This window comes from the organism of the source record quoted next, unplaced genomic scaffold, assembly GCF_019419815.1.
Source record: "Pyrus x bretschneideri cultivar Hongxiangsu unplaced genomic scaffold, Pyrus_bretschneideri_v1 Contig1, whole genome shotgun sequence".
In the NCBI taxonomy this organism is placed as follows: domain Eukaryota; kingdom Viridiplantae; phylum Streptophyta; class Magnoliopsida; order Rosales; family Rosaceae; genus Pyrus; species Pyrus x bretschneideri.
Genome location: NW_025999390.1, coordinates 12,528,057 through 12,549,574, shown reverse-complemented (window position 1 = coordinate 12,549,574; position 21,518 = coordinate 12,528,057). Strand labels below are relative to the sequence as shown.

The 21,518-nt window shown below is 36.7% G+C and overlaps 1 long non-coding RNA gene across 4 annotated transcripts; it reads left to right on the top strand.

Annotated features, from left to right (window-relative positions):
* The first annotated feature begins 2,313 nt into the window (after positions 1 to 2,313).
* LOC103943937 lies at positions 2,314 to 16,044 on the top strand. 4 transcript variants are annotated; one of them, XR_007259359.1, is made up of 6 exons: positions 2,314 to 2,622; positions 2,725 to 2,876; positions 3,002 to 3,076; positions 3,172 to 3,268; positions 3,409 to 3,514; positions 12,491 to 16,044. It is a non-coding gene; the product is annotated as an uncharacterized LOC103943937 (long non-coding RNA). The 4 variants fall into 4 exon arrangements; XR_007259358.1 differs by lacking the exon at positions 12,491 to 16,044 and adding an exon at positions 9,321 to 9,535; XR_007259357.1 differs by lacking the exon at positions 12,491 to 16,044 and adding an exon at positions 4,965 to 5,405.
* Positions 16,045 to 21,518: the final 5,474 nt, after the last annotated feature.

Sequence of the window (21,518 nt, the reverse complement as noted above, 5' to 3'; positions counted from 1 at the left end):
TACGGCTTCACCCTAGCAATGGAATTAGTTACGCATATTCATAATTGAAATCATAGAAAATATTATTCAGAATAAAAGGAATGAAAACACCTTAAAGTAGAAATTCTCCAAGAACCCTAGCCAAGTTCTCTGTATCCCCAAAATTGCATAAAAGAAAAAGCCTCCCAACTTGGAACGGCCAAGCCCTTTTTTATTTTCCCTACAGCTGACACACAAACCCTAACCCTCAAGTCTTTTATTCCCACTAAGAAACTAAATAATAATAAAATAAAATATAAAATAAATTCCTAATTAACCTCGGAAAAACTGCACAGAAACTGTTCAGCCACGTTTTAACCTCAAATCTCCTCCAAATCTGGCCCAAGATAGCTTGTTTTAAATATAAGAACATTCTGAACACATCTCCAGAAGGCCACAAACCCATCCGAGGTCATCTTGGGCTCCAAAAACGCAATTTAAGCCCAACACGTCACTATTCCAGCACTGCGCATGGCTCCTTTATTTTATTGTCAGAAAATCATCGCTTGGTAGAAAAAACTGATATTTTGACAGGATGAAGCTAAGTGACTCACGAACGTCCTCCAATTGGAATTACTCCAAAATTCGTCCATTTGACCATGTTTTGCTCCAGAGGAAGTCGAAAATCCTATATTGGAAATATAATTCAAAGTATCAAAATTCTTCCAAATTATTAACCAAAATATACTAAGAATAGGGTAAAATATATAATATAAAATATACTCATCAAAATACCCCAAAACTTAGCTTTTTGCTTGTCCTCAAGCAAAACAAAACTAGAAAACAACAATAAACACTAACAAACTAGAGCTTAACTAAAACTAACTGACAACAATTTTCACCTTCAAAGTTGCAATCCATAGAACATGTTAAAAATCAGAACATCTTTTCAAAAGTTCCAACCAATCCCACCACAGAGTCTAAGCCATTTAGAATCAATTAGAAAAGAATTCACGAACTTCCTTTGGTGTAAAGTGAATCAACATAGCTAAGGAGACTCGACTAAAACCCTTACCTCTTGTCCTTATTTATTTCACACATACAAACTTTAAATATAACTATTTTTCTTTTTCTTCTTGATTTTTTTTTTCTTTCATATATATATTTTTTTTTTTCAGTAACAGTAGTGGTCGTGCAATGTCGGTTCACTTAAGCTTTCGATCTAACCCATGTAGCGAGCTTTAGGTCAATGACTCCCAAACCACTAGGGCTTTAGGGCACTAGGTGTAGAACACCCCTAAGGACTTATTAACCCGAGTTGAAAAGGCTACGAAACCAACTAACCACCCTGCCCCATGCCAAAACTCTACTGTTTGACGCGAGAATCACTGCTGATTAGGCAGGACTGGCCCAGTTACTAGGCAAAGTCTCGGGTGAGACAATTATTACTTTATAACACAAACTAACTTTACTTTATGCAGAACAAAAATTACAAATGAAACTTAGACTAAAAGTAAGTGTTTCAATCTCACTCCCCACAACCCATGTTGATGTGAATGTGCAAGTTGTCAAAGTATAATTCATGAATTAGTGTCTAAGCAACGATAAGTAGAAAAGACTCTAATGTGGGATTAATCTTCACCATGTCCATTTGTTATAACGTTTAAAATAATCTATGGATATTAACTTACAAAGAATGAAAATTTTAACTTGACACAAAAATTAAAAACCTAAAATGTTATTTCCCACCCCCAAACTTAGTTCACACTTTGTCCTCAAGGTGTGAAAAATAAATAGAAGAGACAAGAACAGAAACAAAACTACTAAATCCTAGAAAATGTAAAACAAATATCAAAGAAAAAGAAAATACCCTAAGAAAACAAAATAGGAAAGAGAAACAATAAAAGAAAATAAAATAAAAATAGAAAACAGAAAATAGAAGAAAAGAAAAATAAAAAAAATAAAAAATGCAAGGACACACCTGGCTTTGACAAATGTTGGGCCATGAGACACATGGCCAATTGATTACCATTGGGGATTTAACCCAGCCCGCAAAGCAACGGTCCAAGAGAACATTGGATTCCCCATGAGATGGTTTTAATGGCATGCCCGGCATGATAATTGGAAAATGGCGTGTGCAGGTTCCCATGTCTCAACCCCGAGGACGAAAAGTCACGATCAGTCTTCAATCTCAGTCAGTCAGAGCCAACGGCTCTCTACCTCTCCATTTGAAAACCACCCTCCTCAGAAAGGCACGGAACGCACATGATTTAGACAGATGGCACGCATCCGTGCAATGAACCTTCTTTGGATTCCCATTACACTTGCATCTCATCCACCCATTTTTATTTGAGATTATTTTGTGAGAAAACCTAGGCCTCTCTCTCAACCCAAACACACCTCCATATCAGAAATGGCTCTCCCATTTTTCTTTCATTTTCTCACAAAAAACGCAAAGAGCCTTCTGTCTCTTTAGAATATCAACCCCCTCATCTTTCTCAGCACGGTCACACCAGCGCTCATTATTACAACCCTTACATCTCACAGCAGTTTCTTGATCCTCTCTAAGTGCTGCATCCGTAGCTTTCCATAACCCAGCAACAAACACTCCCCCGTGAGTACCCATCCATGGTGGAGTAAGCATGAAAACCGAGATGAATGAAAGTAAATAGCTCCTCCATGTGTGTCTGTATTTATTTATTTTTTATTCTTTTTTCAGATTTATGTGGTAAACTAACACATGCATGTGGTTCCATCTGTGTGAAGACCCCCAATTGTTGCAAATCCGAGACAAACAACACAAGAAAAACACCCTGAGTCGCCAGCTCTTCTCAACCAAACCGTGTGTCGCATAAGTTCAAACCATCCCAGATTCGAGTTCCATTCAGGCAGATCGAGACCATTTCGCACATGCAACGGTAATCATCTCCCACTGGGTTCAATATACATGTTGCTCAGCTTGTAAAAAATCTCTGAGAGCTTCTATTTTTTTTTTTGATGATGAATCTCTGAAGAAGCTGACACTGATGTTTTTCTACATTAGGTACCCGAGATGCACAAAGAGACGGGAAAGACCCACTCGAATAGTCCCCAAACTCACGGATCTACAAATTTTGAGGTAAAAATCGTAACCCTTTTGATTGATCGACTGTGATCTGGTATTTTAACAATAAAACCAATACTGTGACTGAAAAAATTAGTACTCAAATCCAGGGTAGAGCCGAGAGAAAACAACCCTTTAGCTGCTGATCCAGTGGTCCCAGAAGTCAAAAATAGATAGCAAAGGCATCGGCCACGGCAAATGAGGAAGGTAAAGATCTCGTTCATCTGCTTTCGCTCAGCTTAACATTTACGGATTCAACTTCATTTCATTTGTGATGCCATATTTACCGTGTATACCCTCCCAAAATGACTTTGTAAGAACTAAAAACATACATACGCTGTGTGTAGGGATATGTGGATCCATGATAGCGCCGAGGGAAAAGGGAGGTAAACACATAAGCTCGCTGGACAAAACAGGAAAGGCCCTCAGGACCCAGATCTGTGCATCTGGGAGGTAAAATTCAAATCCCTGCAAGTTTAATTGTTGTAGATCTGGTAATAATAGCTGTACTCAGTTATGTGGTGTCTGGATATGTGATTTAACTGCGCTTCTCTCATCCATGCATCGCAAAACTGAGCTCTGTGAATAACTTCGTGCAGACTGCTTTAAATTTCCAGCATAGTGTAGATGTGGTGATGTTAATGTAGATTTGTTGCTGGGTGCATGATTCCAGTATAGGATGCTCTTTATTTTCCATGCGCTGCAACCTGCAATTAACCAATATGCGTGAAAAAAAAATGAAACTAACTAGGTAAATAAATAAAGCATTTTTTTTTTTTTTGGAATTTTTGTTTTTTTTAATTTTATTTTTAATTTTATTTTTTTTTATTAAATGAACTTAGGTATGTAAATGTATCTAGAAATTTAACTAATAAAAAAAAACTCAAACAAAAAGCAAAATAAGGAATGAGTTTAGAAAAATTGGGTTGCCTCCCAATAAGCGCTTTATTTTAAGTCTGTAGCTAGACGTCGCAGAAGCCTGGTGGTCAGATCACTGGTTCCTTCAGAGTCAAAGACTTGCTTGCACCAAATTTCCTTATGCATGGCTTTAGTAAATACTTCTTGACCTTGAGCACACAACCCCTGCCCTCTTTTTCAATATCCACGTTACCGTTATGAAAAACCTGCTTAACCATATAAGGGCCTTTCCACCGAGACTCTTGTCTCCCTGGAATCGACTTGAAATCTGAACTTAACAACCATACTTTGTTTCCAGGCTGTATTTTTTTATAACTTGGACTACCATGCAACTTTTTATTCTTGCTCTTGACATTTTGGTGTTTTTGGTCCATCTGGTTGCTCGGAACGGCCAAGCCCTTTTTTATTTTCCCTACAGCTGACACACAAACCCTAACCCTCAAGTCTTTTATTCCCACTAAGAAACTAAATAATAATAAAATAAAATAGAAAATAAATTCCTAATTAACCTCTGAAAAACTGCACAGAAACTGTTCAGCCACGTTTTAACCTCAAATCTCCTCCAAATCCGGCCCAAGATAGCTTGTTTTAAAGATAAGAACATTCTGAACACATCTCCAGAAGGCCACAAATCCATCCGAGGTCATCTTGGGCTCCAAAAACGCAATTTAAGCCCAACACGTCACTATTCCAGCACTGCGCATGGCTCCTTTATTTTATTGTCAGAAAATCATCGCTTGGTAGAAAAAACTGATATTTTGACAGGATGAAGCTAAGTGACTCACGAACGTCCTCCAATTGGAATTACTTCAAAATTCGTCCATTTGACCATGTTTTGCTCCAGAGGAAGTCGAAAATCCTATATTGGAAATATAATTCAAAGTATCAAAATTCTTTCAAATTATTAACCAAAATATACTAAGAATAAGGTAAAATATATAATATAAAATATACTCATCACCAGCTCTACACGCAAACTCAATAGGAAATATGGCTGAAGATCAGACTGAGGAAGAGATAGGGAGAGGTATACCAACAGGAATTGAAGAAGAGGACAGACCAGAGGGAAAAAAAGGAAGAAACATTAGTAGAAACGAAAAGAAAAGAAAAGAAGAAGAAGAAAAGAGGAAACAGGATATGGCAACCGACCCTAGCCGAAGCTAGGGCCGGTGCCACCGAAGGAACGAAGAAGGGAAAGGCTCACACAAATGGTGAGAAGGGCTCTCAGTCTAGAGAGAAAAGCTCTCACTTTTGGAGAGAAGGCAAAGTGTAACTAATTCTTAGTCTACCAATATTTTTCGTTTACAGTGTTGTAAGATGTCTCAAATTCGAATCTTATGACATCCACAATAAGAGAATAAAGAAAAAAACAAATGTGTAGAGAAATCTCTTGCAAAATAAGAAAATTGCAGCATTTATTTTTTCATGGGTAGCCCAAATTTTTTTCGTTGGTAAAAAATGAAAATGTAGCCCAATTTATTTGGTTATGTCTCAAATTTGAATCATAAATATTTGGTTATGTGTCTCTTGCAAAAGAATAATTAAAATTTGGAAGCACTGCCACTCATAAAAATGTCACATTTTGTGTCTCTATCAAATAATTCTCAACACTAGCTTGTGAAATACGTTGATGTGTCATGTCTGCCGCTGCGTAGCATTATCCAAACACGTGATTGGTATGTCCTCAATATATTGGTTTTGGACATTTTGGGAGAACATGTGATTCTCCTAGTTCAATAAACCAATCAATGACCTAACTTTAATTTTTAGCTGCAAAAATTTTATTAATATTAGTATTTCTACACATTTTCCACAGTCGACATGAACATACGATGCGTGACTCATTATTTTTTTTTTTTTCAAAATAGTTTTTGATGAAGAGTTTTATTTTAAGAGAATCTTCTTAATCGTTCTATTATTTTCATTTTACATTGTGTTGTTCTTTGATGTTTTTTGCTTTTAATTAGAGTATCTTCTCTAGGCTTTTGTAAGGTGTATTTTACCATGACCAATAATAATCATGTTTCCCACCACGTCAAAGTACCACACCAATAGTCAGAGCACACAATATATTATAACAATCTTGTAAATTGTAAACAACATACCAAATTCTTTTGTGCATTCCTGTATGTCAAATTATGTAGAAAACGTAAACTCAGATCACACAAACTGTAGGAAGATGAGATATTTACTAATATTTAACAAATAATATTGTATTTGAATAATACTCGGCTACTCAAATGATGAGTAGGAGTTCCTACTCAAATACTCAAAAGTGTTTGAGCCGATTCATAAAATTTCGTGTTTATAATCAGAATTGTTCATTTTATATATCACTCTATAAAGATCGCCAGGGCCGGTCTAGAGATTTATGAGGCCCGGGGCGACGCTAAAAAATGTGTCTCACTTCATATAAAAAAATTATTTGTTTTCACACGTAAGACATCGATAAAATTATATTTAGAAAAACACTTCAAATTCAATAATTTAGAAACACGGAATAACTAATTTATTTTGTATCTAGATAGGGAAACCAAAAAACTTCGGGCTTACAAGTAGATTGATTATGAGTTTTGTTTTTCATCTGAACTTTTAAAGTGTTTTTGTATAAATCGTGAGGTATTTTTTCTTATTTACTAACCTCGTCAATATAAGACTAAAAAAACTAATAATGTTTTTGAGTCTTTAAGGTTATGTATACATAATGAATGAACACTAAATTAAACCTTTTGATGACACGTAATATTATTTGCAAATTTGGTCTAAAAGTTTAGTCTACACATTACTCTTTGTTGAAGATTAGACTTGAATTGGAACGGATACTTGAAAATAGCAACCCACATAACTACTAGCTAGTAAATAAATTAACAACCAAACAAAAATTTGTAAAAATTGAAAAAAAAAAAAACTTGCACATAGCATTTCGAACTTAGGACCTCTCGTTAATTTTAAACAACAAAAACCATTGCTTCTAATTAAACTTCTTGATCATTTAGCCAAATTTTATAAATTTATACTATTATGAAAAGAGATTTGTAAAAAATGGAATGTAAATAAGTACACATGGTGTTTTGAAATTAAGACCTCCTCATTAATTTTAAACAACAAAACCACCAATTCTAGTTAAATTTTTTTGTCACTAAACCAAATTTCATAAATTTATACTTTTATAAAAACATATATAAATATATCACCATAATAATTTTGGTGCCCCCAATTTTTTGGGGCCCTGGATGGTCGCCCTACCCGCATTGGACTTGGGCCGGGCCTGAAGATCGCCTCTGCAAAAAAATCAATTAACATTAAGGTCTTTTATTATCGAACTGTATGCAAACAAATGAATAGAATTGATAAAAGCATTACGAACCATCTATGTATTTACTACAATATATGGACACAATGACCTTAGTTTTAATTCATTTTTAACAGAGGTAATCTTTATTGAGTGATTCATAATATAAATGATTCTACCATAAGTACAAAGTTCTGTGAGTGGAACACGAAGAATTTTGAGTACGAGTTCCTACTTCTCTTTAAATAGCAAAGCATTGCTCATGGTATATATTTAGCATAAACATATACCACAACATAAAGTTACACCTTAATCCAAGTGATAAGATTAATATTTTAAAATATAAGGCTACCAACCTTATTGTTTTCTTTTTAATTTGAACCATCTCTTCATAATTGTTTCCTGTACAAAGTTGTGGATGATACTACAATAAATAAACCCAAATGTGCATTATAAAAAAAGCTAAAAGAAAATCACACAAAAGAAATCAATTGGAAATTTGGAATCAAGCAAACATTGCTGGAGTTTTAAAAAAAAAAAAAAAAACCTCAACTGTGCAGTATAATTGAAATTAACCTCAAACTACGTAGCAAACTGTTAGATAAGCTAAGTGGAGGAAATTAAAGAATGCCAAAACCACAGTAATTCATTTGACATTGACATTTTGACGAATATGTTATAAGCAAAAACAATTCATCTATAATAACACTTAGTATACGAGGTTGTGTTGCTGAAAAGTTTCTATGTATGCGACATGTTTCTTTTTCATGTGTAACCGATAAAGGTGACAATTGATTAATACATGCCTTGTTTTTTTATTAGTAACCTATTACCTATGCATGGATGACTTTATTTGGAGTTGATCATAGATGTAAGAACATGAAGTGTTGATTACGAAAAGAATAATGTATATAATTTTGTAAAAGCTTTTTGATGCGTTAGGGTTACGACACTAAATATGTATACAATCAGCTTCTTTAAAGAGAGGATCTTTTTGCAAAAAAAAAAATGAGATTCAGTAGCTTGGTAATGAGATCGTGCGTTTGACATTTGACATGACTTATTTTATTCTTTTCTTTTCCTGGAACGGAACTTCCACGGAGAAATAACTGTTTCACGAACAAGGAAGACATAAACCAATCGAATTTCGATCTCAAACTCCAGAAGAATCGAAGATCCTCGCATTTTGTCTTTGCAAATTCAGATATATGGGGATCCTCCACCTTATCATTTTGGGCAATTTGAAAATTCAGATATCGCTTTGTCTTTGAACCCAACCTACAAATTGTGCGAATTTTCTTGCTTTTGCGACGTGGTTGATCGAAAGCTCTGGTTGGAACCGACGTCCATCTTCTCCATCATGAGGGCAAACAGATTTCTGATTAGGTTATAAGGCATGCTTCCATCCTAGCCACACGATCTCATGGAAACAAATCCGATGGCTGATCATCGTGTGAAAGTTAAGTATAGTGATTTACGTAGAATTATTGTTAGGTATGATACTTGTCAATTGTCAATGCATGCACATTCAAGGACGGAACCAGAAATTTCTTCTAGTGGGGGCAACCGAAAACAACTAAGAAAATCTTATTATAGTATGGTTATACGCAATATGATATTAAGGATGATTTCAAATGATGATGTATCACAATTCCAATGTTACAAAAATTTCAATATAGAAGTGGAAAGTGGCAAAGTGATGAGAAAAACATAAGTACATGATAGGCGGGAGAGGGTTTTTTCGGTTTGAATGACAGAACAAAAGCACTATTGCTCATATAATATTTGATGTGGAATTTAAGTAGAATAAATGTATGTTAGATATTAGATACATATATTTTTTTCAAAGATAACCGGTGTATATTATATAATTGTAATCTACAACTAAACAAACGAATTACTTGAGTGGGGGCATCTGCCCCCAGTGAGCCTTCATTGGCTCCGTCCATGTGCACATTATAGTAATAATATTGCATATATGATAGATAGTCGGTCATTAATACAAAATTAATCGAATTTTAAATGCTTTGACTTGTTCGTATTTTGTAGTTACTCGATTACTTCGTTGTTTACGCTCCCTGTCGAGGCTACACAAGGTCAAGTCATGTTAAAGATTTCTTTGACATTATATAGTTAGCAGTGGAAGAAACATTCAAGCGTAACATCTCGAGTGCAAAAATAAATGTACTTAATTATAATTAATGTGTAGTAGAGCCTAGTACAATTCAATTTGGATAGTGCTATTTACAATTGTATTTCTCACACATTTTCTCTCGATTTTCGGTTATCGGAACGAATGAGTTGAAGAAGATTAATGGTAAAGAGTTAACAAAAATATGTGAGAGGTAAAAATAAGTATGGGAATAACACTTTTCTTCGATTTAAGATGCTAAAACAGATGGAAAAGGTTGCCAATTGCATGTTAATTTATTATGATTTTATGTATATTTTATGGATGATTTTAGGGGATGTTGTTTGCATATAGTAATGGTTTAGGAATAACGAAAGATTAAACAAAATCATGCATCTTTTAAACTTGGCTTGTTTCTAAAGATTGGACCTGTAAAGCAGATAACAATCTCACCTAAACTTGATCTACATGTTTTATCTTTTGACTAACCTATTGCCCAAAAAACAAATATCTACTTTTTGTTCCATAGATTTAAGATGGTGGGTTTTGGACTACAATTACTAGTAATTCTTAGTCTGCCAATATTTTTCATTCACAGTGTTATAAATGTCTCAAATTTGAATCATATGACATCCACAATATAGGAGAATATAAAAAAAATAAAAATGTGCAGAGAAATCTCTTGCAAAAGAAAAAAGCGGCAGCGTTTATTTTTTCCTGGGTAGCCCAAATAATTGGTGTGGACTGGCCCAAGCCCAGTCTCAGTGTATGCATTTGTCGACATTTGATCCGGTTTCGTAGAAGAATTAATTGGGCCGCCCACTTTTGGGCCGTGTACTAGGTGTGGTAAAGTGGCAATTCATTTTAACTGAGCACAATTTTTTTTTTTTTTGATAAAAATAATAGTAGGGAAAAAAAAAATAAATAAATAAAACAAACAAACCCCAAACTTAAGACATCGAATGCATAAATAAATGACAGCTTTTAAATATCTACTCAACTGCTAAGGATCAACTGGCATTTTTAAGTAGTTTGTAAACTATCGTAGCTCAACATATGATGATGTATTTTACTAATTATATTTTGACTGATAAATAGGTGTGAAGTGTTTTTTTGCCATTTGGAGCTTCGCATAGGATTATGTATTCCATTACTGTTTAGTATTGGATAGGAATCAACAATTAATCACATATACATATATATATATATATATATATATATATTATAAACGACTTTGTATTTAAGTGTGATTCTTTAAATCCTAAATTAGATTTGATTATAGTTATTCTTTCATATTATGACCTGTATTCTTTGGAAGAGAAGGATTATTCCCTCCCTTAATACTATAAATAAAAGCACTATGTAAGGGGAATAACAACATCCTTTACACAACCCTGCAAACACATCTCTCTCTCTGTCAGATAAAATAAGCCACAATACGTTATCAGCATTCTCCTACCGTTGCGCTTAAGAATCTAATGTGGAAGCTTTCTACATCAAACCAATTAATCAATATCATCACGCAATCAGGTTCTTCCAAAACAACGGTTTTTATCTTGATATTTTACAACTCTGATAGCATGAGCATTCACCATAATGCATGACCCCACTTTACATTTTTCAAATTTTAGATTCTACATAAATTGTGTATGCATTATATCCATAATTGTTAAATTATGTGAATTGATATCGCCATGAATTGCATCAAACATCTGCTATATGTTAAATATGTATTGAATTATATTCTTGAAATTGAAAAAAATAGAAAAAAAATATATTAGGGTTTCGTTGGGAACTCTGAGTACGATGGCTGAAAGTTAAGTCGTTTGGCTCCCTATGCTGAGCCGAGTTAACCAAGCCACGGAGCCAAAAGCTCCAGGCTTTGTAACCCAGAAAAACCCGATGCCATTAATGGCATCCTTATCCACGACCACCACGGGCATGGCCTGCAGCCACCGCCCCGAGCCTCTGGTCACTGTCACCGACGACCAGAAATCGTTCTCGATGAAAATTGGACCGAGATTCACTTGAATCTCATCGAAATTTCTTGAAAATCCGATTTGAGATTTCTAGGGTTTGGTTCTTGAACGCCGAGATTAACCTTCTCCATTCACCACCATGGTCGTCGTTGACCCTCGTGACTCGCCCTGAGTTCTCTGAACCTAGACAAAGCCGCCAAAAACAACGGCACCGGTTCTTTTCTCCAATGCGCACACCCAGCACAACTGGGGTTTGTGTTTGGTCTGACCCACGACCATTTAGGCATGGACTCTTCTCGGCTTGCAACAATAATTAATTTTATTTATTTATTTGGGCATGCGAACCTAGGCCTGTTGCTGATCACCCTAAGCCCATGTAACACCAGCCTGTTGGGCTTTGGTGTTCCCCCTACACCCACATTGTACCGGATCCCAGCCCAACGCTGGTGCATCCATGTCCTAGCATGCACTCGATCCTAGCTTGCAGCTAGTGCATCAGTGCACTCGCATCGCGTCACACTAGATCATATCCTGTCTGGGCCCCTATTTTTGGGCTTGCATTCATAGCCTACTTCGCTGTGACGATTGATCCTGCTCACATGCAAGGCATGTGCCTACCCCAACCCAATTTTTGGGCCTAGACCTCATGACACCAATTTTCTCAGCCCACCCGTGGACTTTGGTCTATATTTTTGGGCCCCGAGTTTAATTGCTTTTTTTTTTTTATTAGGCCTTATGGGTTTTATAATTTTTCACCCACACTATAATTTTGGCCCAAGGTCCAAATAATTAATTCAATCATAATTCTAGACCTGAAAATCTATTTGCATATTTCTTGTTGCATATTTTCTTATATATATTTGCGCTTGTCTGCAGGAACATATGAACTTGAAGTTCATAATTCTTTCGAAACTTGAAGTTTCTAAAACATGCCTTGTTTGAAAACCTGAAGTTTTCCTAAAAAAATCACCCATGAAAACTCGAAGTTTTTTCATGTAAATTTAAACTAATACATGTCAATTAGAACCTGAATGTTTTACTTCTACGTGAATGGATTGATTTTTTCTCCATTACACTAACCACATCCTTGTCAATTTATTTTATGATAGGAGCATGTCAAATTTGAACAAACTTAACTTCACCGCTTTAAAGGTCTCTAGAAGAAACTACCTCAAGTGGGTCCAAGATGTGAAGCTCCACCTCACCGCAAAGAACATCTTTTTTCCTGAAGCAAGACATGACTGGCAACATCTGCGCTTCCAAGACTTTAAGTTTGTGAATGAATATAATTCTGAAATCTGTTGAATTTGATCACTTCTCAAGTTCTATAACAAGAACTTGACTGAATAGGATCTTCTGGAGAAAACCTATTTGACCTTCTCTGCTACCAATGTTGTCCTACAACAACAATATATGTCTCAGAAGTTCACTAAGTTTTTGGATTTGATCTCTATTTTACTTCTCGCTAAAAAGCAGAATTAGCTGTTGATGAAAAATCATTAAGCTCAACCTACTAGGTCCACTGTTATGCTTGAAGCACATTATAGCACAAATCAACATCCAAAATACCAACATAGGCATGGTAAGGGCGGCCAGAAGTCACCTCGTCAAGGTCAACAGAGCCAAGGCCCATCTAAGTGAGGAAACCGAGCCCAAAAGCGCTCTAACCTAGCTTCTAAGGCCCCAAACCTCAAGTAAAAGGGCAAAGCACCTGACACCATGGATGTGGACATGTGTTACCGATGTGGTTCAAATGACCATTGGTACCATGTTTGACATGCTTCCTAGAAGGTTGTAGCTGAATATCATTCTCGTCGTAAGAAATTTGAATCAAACTTTATGCAAATGGATGAACCGGAGAGTACCAAGATGGAGGTTTTTGACTTTCAAGAGGTTATGACCCTTATGGAAGATTAGAATCTTAGACATGAACTATTTTTAGTTGAATTTTGGAACAATGGGGTGAATTTCACATAGTGGTTGACCCTCCTTGTTTTTTGTTTAAGTTTGGACAATTTTCCTTTATGTTTGGATTATTTGTTGGTGATTTGTTTTTGGATATTAAGTTTTTTTTAATTACCATCCTTGAATACTTAAATTAATTTGCATGGATATCTGTTTTAAGAACTTTTATACATATAACCGATTCAAATTAATTTTTATTTCTAGGTATGACTAATGGGAAAGTTAGTTGTCTGGTAGATAGTGCAACCACGCACACCATTTTGCGTCAATGCATCTATTTCACTAACTTTGTACCTAAGAATGCACATCTGACAACCCTCTCAGGCCCATCCAACATGATCGAAGGATACAGTAAGGTACATATAATTTGTCTAATGGTACAATCTTGTCCATTGATGAGGCACTTTATTCTCTTCGTTCCGGAAAAACGTTGTTGAGTTTTAAGGATATTAGAGATAATAATTACTACGCTGAAACCTATGTAGAAAACGAAGTTGAATTTCTGTGCATCACTTCTTACGAATATGGCCATAACTGTATTATATAGAAGATGGAGCGTATCCCAAGCGGTTTGTATACTACAACTATACACCCTATAGAAAGCCACTATGTGGCCGGCCCTACCTGAGGGACCGCACATGAAATTACATTTTGGCATGATCGTTTAAGACACCTTAGACGAACAGCAATGCGCCGTATCCTTAAATCATCACACGGGCATCCACTAACCCGAAGTTTAAGTTCGATCCAAGGAATCACATGTCAAACCTGCTCCATAAGAAAGCTTATTATTAGGCCTTCTTATGACAAGATTTGTTTGAATCCTTCTATTTTTCTACAAAGAATTCAATGGGACATTTGTAGACCGATTCACCATCCCAGCGAACCATTTGGATATTTTATGGTTTTGGTTGATGCTTCCACACATTTGCTTGTTGTCCATAAGGAACGTTGTATTCTCCAAACTGTTGGCTCAGATTATAAAGCTCAGGCCCCACCACTCTAATGATCCGATCAAATCTATTCGATTGGATAATGCTGGAGAATTCACATCTAAAACTTTTAATGACTATTGCATGTTGGTTGGGGTTAAAGTTGAATATTTAGTACCCCATGTTCAAACCCAAAATAGCCTAGCATAAGCATTCATTAAACGCTTACAAATGATTGCTCAATCATTGGTCATACATACCAAGCTCCCGATTGCTGTTTAGAGCCATGCAATATTGCACGCAGCCATGTTGGTTCGCCCGAGGCCTGTTGCAACCCAACTACATATCGCCCTTTAGTTGGTTACTGGATATTAATCTGACATATCGCATCTGAGCGTTTTTTGTTGTGCGGTCTATGTGACGATTTCGTCACCCTTACGTACAAAAATGAGCCTCGGTAAAGGATGAGAATCTATGTCAGATATGATTCTCCTTCAATTATTCGTTACTTAGAACCTTTGACAAACGATCTGTTTACCGCTCGTTTCGCGGATTGTCATTTCTATGAGACAGTCTTCCCGTTATTAAGGGGAGATAAAAACGTCACCATTCCTAAAGAACGATGCGAATTATCATGAACGACTCCTACTTTGTCTCATTTAGATCCTCACATCGCTCAGTCTGAAATTAAAGTGCAGCATATATTAAATGTCCAAAGCATAGCTCAGAGCATGCCAAATGCTTTCACGGATCTAGCGCGAGTGACCAAATCACATATTCCAGCTGCAAATGTGCCAACAAAGATGGATGTACCAAATGTACAATGTACTTCCCTCCTGAAAGCCCGAGAAGCCACCTTGGCGAATCCACGTATATTAGCAGCTAGTCAATCTTCTACCCCCTACACAAAAGTGTGGCAAACCACTTAGATTCACACCCCCGGAAGAGGAAACCCACGACACAAGTTCCTTTTGAGCTTACCGTGAATCCAACTATCGCCTACTCATTTTATTCAACTCATGAGGAAATTCTAGATTACAGAAGCGTCCTTAAAGAGACAAATCTACCTCCCGAGAATTGCAAGATTTTGGTCCATTATGCTAGCTTGGATGATGTTTGGTGTAAAAATGAGATGATCATCGACAATGCATTAGCATATGCAATAGCTATTAAGATTGTGTTGAGTAATGACATTGAATCCCATTTCGTTGAAGAATGTCGACGTAAAACTGATTAGTCAAACTGGAAATAAGCAATCTAAGTCAAACTCGATTCGCTTGTGAAACGTAAAGTGTTTAGACCTGTAGCTCCTACTCCTCCACATGTGAAGCCAGTTGGCTACAAGTAGGTTTTCGTTCGAAAGCGTAATAAGTAGAACGAAATTATGCTTTACAAAGCTCATCTTGTTGTGCAAGGCTTCTCACAACGCCCCGGGATTGACTATGACGAAATTTATACACCTTTTATGGATGTGATTACTTTTCGCTACCTTATCAGTTCGGTAGTTTCAGAAAAATTAAGTATGCAGCTGATGGACGTAGTAACTGTGTATCTCGATGAGGATTTTGATACGGAAATTTATACAAAAGTTCTCGAAGTACTTGCACAAATATTTCCAAACCACGAAACACGCTCCCAATTCGGCTAAGGCGTTCACTTTACGTTTTGAAACAATCCGGAAAAATGTGGTATAACCATCTGAGTGAATATTTGACTAGTCAGGGATATATGAACAACAAACTATGCCCTTGCGTGTTCATTAAGAAGTCACATTCTAGTTTTGTGATTGTTGCAGTTTATGTCAACGACATGAACCTCATCAGAACTCCTGAAGAGCTCGAGAAAAATGCCACACACCTGAAGTTAGAATTTGAGATAAAGGATCTAGAAAAGACTCTATATTGTCTTGATCTCGAGATAGAGCACCGTTCAAATAGAATCTTAGTACATCAATTGAACTACACCCATAAAGTGTTGCGCCGCTTTAACAAGGATAAAGCAAAGTCTTCGTGTATTCCTATGGTCGTTTAATCGCTAGATGCAAAATGAGATTCCTTTCTTCCAAATGAGGCTGATGAAGAGATTTTGGAGCCTGAAGTTCCTTATTTAAGTGCAATAGGCGCTTTATTGTACTTAGCTTAATGCATTATACCCGACATCTCCTTCGTTGTTAATCTTTTGGTGGGCTTGTTTTATCCCTACGGATCCTCGAGTAATGCTGCACCCTCTTATCTTGAGTCGATTATCGCCTTGTTGGTTATGTCCATGCATGTTGCTTATTTGACCAGCATAAGGCGCATTATTAAATGAGTTATGTCTTTATTGTTAGAGGCATCGCAATCTCTTGGAGGTCAACTAAACAGACCTTAGTTGCCATTTCGTTTAACCATGCTGAAATTCTTGTCTTACACAAAGTAACTCGGGAATGCTTCTGGCTGAAAGCAGTTGTGGGCCATATTTGACGCTCCTACGATCTTTACCCTGTCGTTGATGTCTCGACGACGATCTATGAAAACAATGTAGCATGCATCGAATAGCTTAAGAAATGTTACATTATAGGAGACAAAACCAAGCACATTACGCCGAAGTTCTTCTTTTCACATCAACAACAAGATCATCAGAAGATTGAAGTCACACAAATCCATTCACAAGACAATATGGCTGACCTCTTAACCAAATCACTACCAAAGGTGACGTTTCAGAAGCTTGTTTAAGGAATAGGTATATGTAAACTTTTTGAGTTGTAACATTGTTATTTTTCTTTGGAATTATGTCAAACTCAGGGGAGTATCCTAAAGTATATTTGCTTGATCTTAATGTATTCTTTTTCCTTACGATTAGGAACATTTTTCCCACTAAGTTTTTGCTACCTAACGAGGTTTTGACGAGGCACCCACCTTAGGTTGATCATATCCCTGATGACATCTTGTAGACATTTCATTTGACTTTGCATTTTCTCACGCATTTTTCTTTAGACTATGGGTTTTGTTCCTGCTTGGGTTTTACCATAGCCATTGGGTCTATTGTGAGATTTAGTTCCATATACAAGTTCCTACTTTACTTTGAGACTAGCGTGTTCCCAGAATCAGTGCCGACGAGTAGACTTCCTGAACTCTAAATGATACTGAATCTACTTGAGTATTTACATACTCAAGGGGGAGTGTTATAAACTTCGTATTTAAGTGTGATTGTGTAAATCCTAGATTAGATTTTATACTAGTTATTCTTCCCTATTAGGACTTGTATTTCTTGGAAGAGAATGATTCTTCCTTCCTTTATTACTATAAATAAAGACACTACGTAGGGGGAATAACATCTTCTACAAACATATCTCTTCCTGTCAAATAAAATAAGCCACAACAATATATATATTGATATATTGTAGGAATAAAACAAGATTTATATATACAATTATTGCTAATGTCACATCCCGGCCCGGGGCGGATCACTTCCCGGGCCCACTCCACCGTAGCACGACATTGTCCGTTTTGGGCCCCGACCACGCCCTCACGGTTTTGTTTCTGGGAACTCACACGAGAACTTCCCAATGGGTCACCCATCCTGGGAATGCTCTCGCGCGCTACTCGCTTAACTTCGGAGTTCCCATGGAACCCAAAGCCAGTGAGCTCCCAAAAGGCCTCATGCTAGGTAAGGATGGGAATATACATATAAAGATCACTCCCTGGGCGATGTGGGATCTTACAATCCACCCCCCTTAGAGGCCCGACGTCCTCATCGGCACACCACGGCCAGGGTTAGGCTCTGATACCAAATTGTCACATCCCGGCCCGGGGCGGATCACTTCCCGGGCCCGCTCCACCGTAGCACGATATTGTCCGCTTTGGGCCCCGACCACGCCCTCACGGTTTTGTTTCTGGGAACTCACACGAGAACTTCCTGATGGGTCACCCATCCTGGGAATGCTCTCGCGCGCTACTCGCTTAACTTCGGAGTTCCTATGGAACCCGAAGCCAGTGAGCTCCCAAAAGGCCTTATGCTAGGTAAGGATGGGAATATATATATAAGGATCACTCCCCTGGGCGATGTGGGATCTTACAGCTAATAAACAAATAATTGCAACTATGTATATTGACAAAATTCGAATAAACATGACTAATATTTAAATAGATGAAATGAAGATTGAGGCTTGCTTACCGTAATATCCTTGAAATAGAAATTAGCCTCTACTTTGTGCTTGTAGTTCTGTAGGCATCTACTTCATCAGGATTCAATGAATAAAGTCAAGGTCCGAAAGGATGAGTCTAATGAAATAGGAAGATAAACTAAATAAGAAATTATTTAATAAATTAAAAATATATTTAATAAATTAATTATGAATTTAAATCCCATCATATGACAATTAATATATATATCTCTGCTAATTAATAAAACACTCTTTGTCAACTAAAACTCTATGAAATTACCAGTTTAACTCTCTAATTAAAAGAGAACATGAATAAGAAATATTGGGCAGAAATGCAATTTCACACAACCAAATTTTTCTGTTTTTTTTAAGTCTCACCTATATGTAATCATAACATATATCTAATTAAAAATTAAAAAATAAAATAAAAATAAAAATAAAAAAAACTTCCAACTCCCACGTTCTCTATCACTCTCTTCCCCTCTCTTTCTATTTCAAAAACAAAAATAAAAAATTTTCTCACACTTTGTGTGTGCACATATGCTAGTATATATAATTATAACATCCCAAACCCAGGTTCAAGCCAGTTTTGCTCTCCATAGTCCATATTTCCAATCTTTTTTTTTAAGAAGGACAAGGTGTTACAAAGTGGGCGAAACTTTTGGTTGTGAACAACATGGGACAATGAGATAAAATGAGATTTCTACTTAAAAAAAAACTCCAACATTTAGTCTAGTAAAGCATTAGATAGTTTGTATGACGTCACTTGCTGAAATATCTTTGGTTGAGGTATAAATGATATGGGTGGAGTGATAACAGTACATGACAGTGTGGTCGGTACACTACATTTACTCGTGGTAGGGAGTTATGGGAGACAGTTTCATTTTCTTGACATATATTGTACAAAACATTTTTCATTTGTAAGGTAACAAGTGGCAACAGGGAATCCATTGAAGGACCTCAATTTTGCTCTCCATAGTCTATCTCAAAGCCCAAACCGAGGCTCAAGCCCATTTTGCTCTCCATGGTCCATCTTTCCAATCGTCTTTTAAGAAGGACAAGGTGTTACAAAGTGGGAGAAACTTTTGATGGTGAGCAATGTGGGAAAATGAGATAGAATGATATTTCTACTAAAAAACCCCAACATTTAGTCTGGTAAAGTTTTCTACTATCTGATGTTCTATCACTTGAGCTCAAAATGCTGCTGTTTGAAAACGGTGAACTGTCAAAATGGGAAGAACATGCAAACGGAGCGCGTCATGAAAAGCAAGAAGTTTGTATGAAGTCACTTGCTGACATATATTTGATTTAGATACAAATAATATTGGTGGAATGATAACAATACGTAACACTGTGGTGGGTACACTACATTTACTTGTGGCAGGGAACTATGGGAGAATATTTCATTTTAATAACATATATTGTACAAAACGTTTTTTATTTGTAGGGTAACAAGTGGCAACGGGATCCATTGAAGGGAACCGGATCCCCTCCGGACCCAAAGGAACTGAGCCCATGGATCAACTGATCCGGGCCATTGAAATTTGATCAAACGGCTACAATTATTATAACTTTTAGAGGGGCCCCTGTTTGTAGCCGTTGAATCAAATTTCAATGGCTTGAATCATTTGATGAGTGAATTCAGTTCTTTTGGGTCCGGAGGGGATCCGGTTCCCATTGAAGGACCTCAACTAAAAGTTGTACTATTCTCTCGACAAGAAATGGTTTTGTTTTCTGGAATTATGAAAACGTGTTCAAACTACTATCAATCAATCCAAGTCCCTTGAGCAATTTAAACATCGTATATTTTACCGAGTAATGCTTTCTTATCAAATTTACATGTAAAGATAGTGCATATAAGAATAACGAATGGTATGGTATATTTTAGCAACTATCCACCGCAAACCAACGAAATTTAGAGTCTTGTAATATGTCCATGTTATACGTCGTGCAGTCTGATAAAAAAATATTTTCCTTAATTTATCGTAAATCATAGCCGGCAGTGGTATTAATTTATACCAGGAAAATGATCTACTGCGTATCCTCTAAGATTATAGCCGACCGGTGCATTATTAAGAATACACATCTGCATGACAACAAGAAGGCAAGTTGCAGCCTTGGAGGTTGATGTTCTCAGCAAAACTACTGCAAGTTGTTGTCGGCGTCCCAATATTCAGTGATGGTCGTCGATTTTCATTACCCTACCGTATTAATCAAATTTTAAACGGTAGGATGAGGAGGATCACAGCTAATATGTGTGATCTCACACTCCAACCAAAAAAAAAAAAAAAAAAAAATGGAAAAGTTTAGCAATGTCTCGTTAACTTCTGCAATTGTTCTACATTCACAATGAATATTTAGGTTGGTTTTCACCTCCACTCAACAATTCGCCTTCGGCCGTCAAATGCGTTAGAATTTCGATTAAATTTAGGGTAAATTACATTTTACCTTCTCAGATTTCGGTGCAATTACAACCTCATACAACATCTTTAAAACATTTCAATCTTATACATTTAGTATTATTTTATTTCAATTTCATACAACCGTTACAAAATCTGTTAAGTTAACCATTAAGTGATGACGTGGCAAATATGAGTTCTCCATTTGTGCTAATGTGGTTACCACATTTGTGCCACGTGGCTAAACACTTAATAAAAAAATTTAAAATTTTAAAAAATTAATTAAAGAAAAGTAAAAATAAAAAAGCCAAAAATCCCCTTCGTCTTCCCCACTCGAGCCCACCCTCTTCTCCCATCCTCCATCACCCACCCCTTTCCCCATTAGTTCTAAACTCCTTCTCAAACCCAAAAAAAAAACCAAAAACCTATCTTCCCCGTCAAAACACCAACTCTTCCTAACCTCCGCCACCGTCTGGTTTTCCAGCGATCCGACCTTCTCCTTCAACCACCCTTATCCACCCACCAAGCTCATGTTCGATTGCAACGACATTGAGACTCCTCGAATCGGGACTTCCAGCATCGACACCAAGTTGAGTTGGATCTACCCCGTCGAGCCGCATCCTGCTATCACTACTGCCTGAAATTGGAACCGCCTCATGCAATTCCTTCGTGATAGGTAAGGGGTGGCTATAGCGTG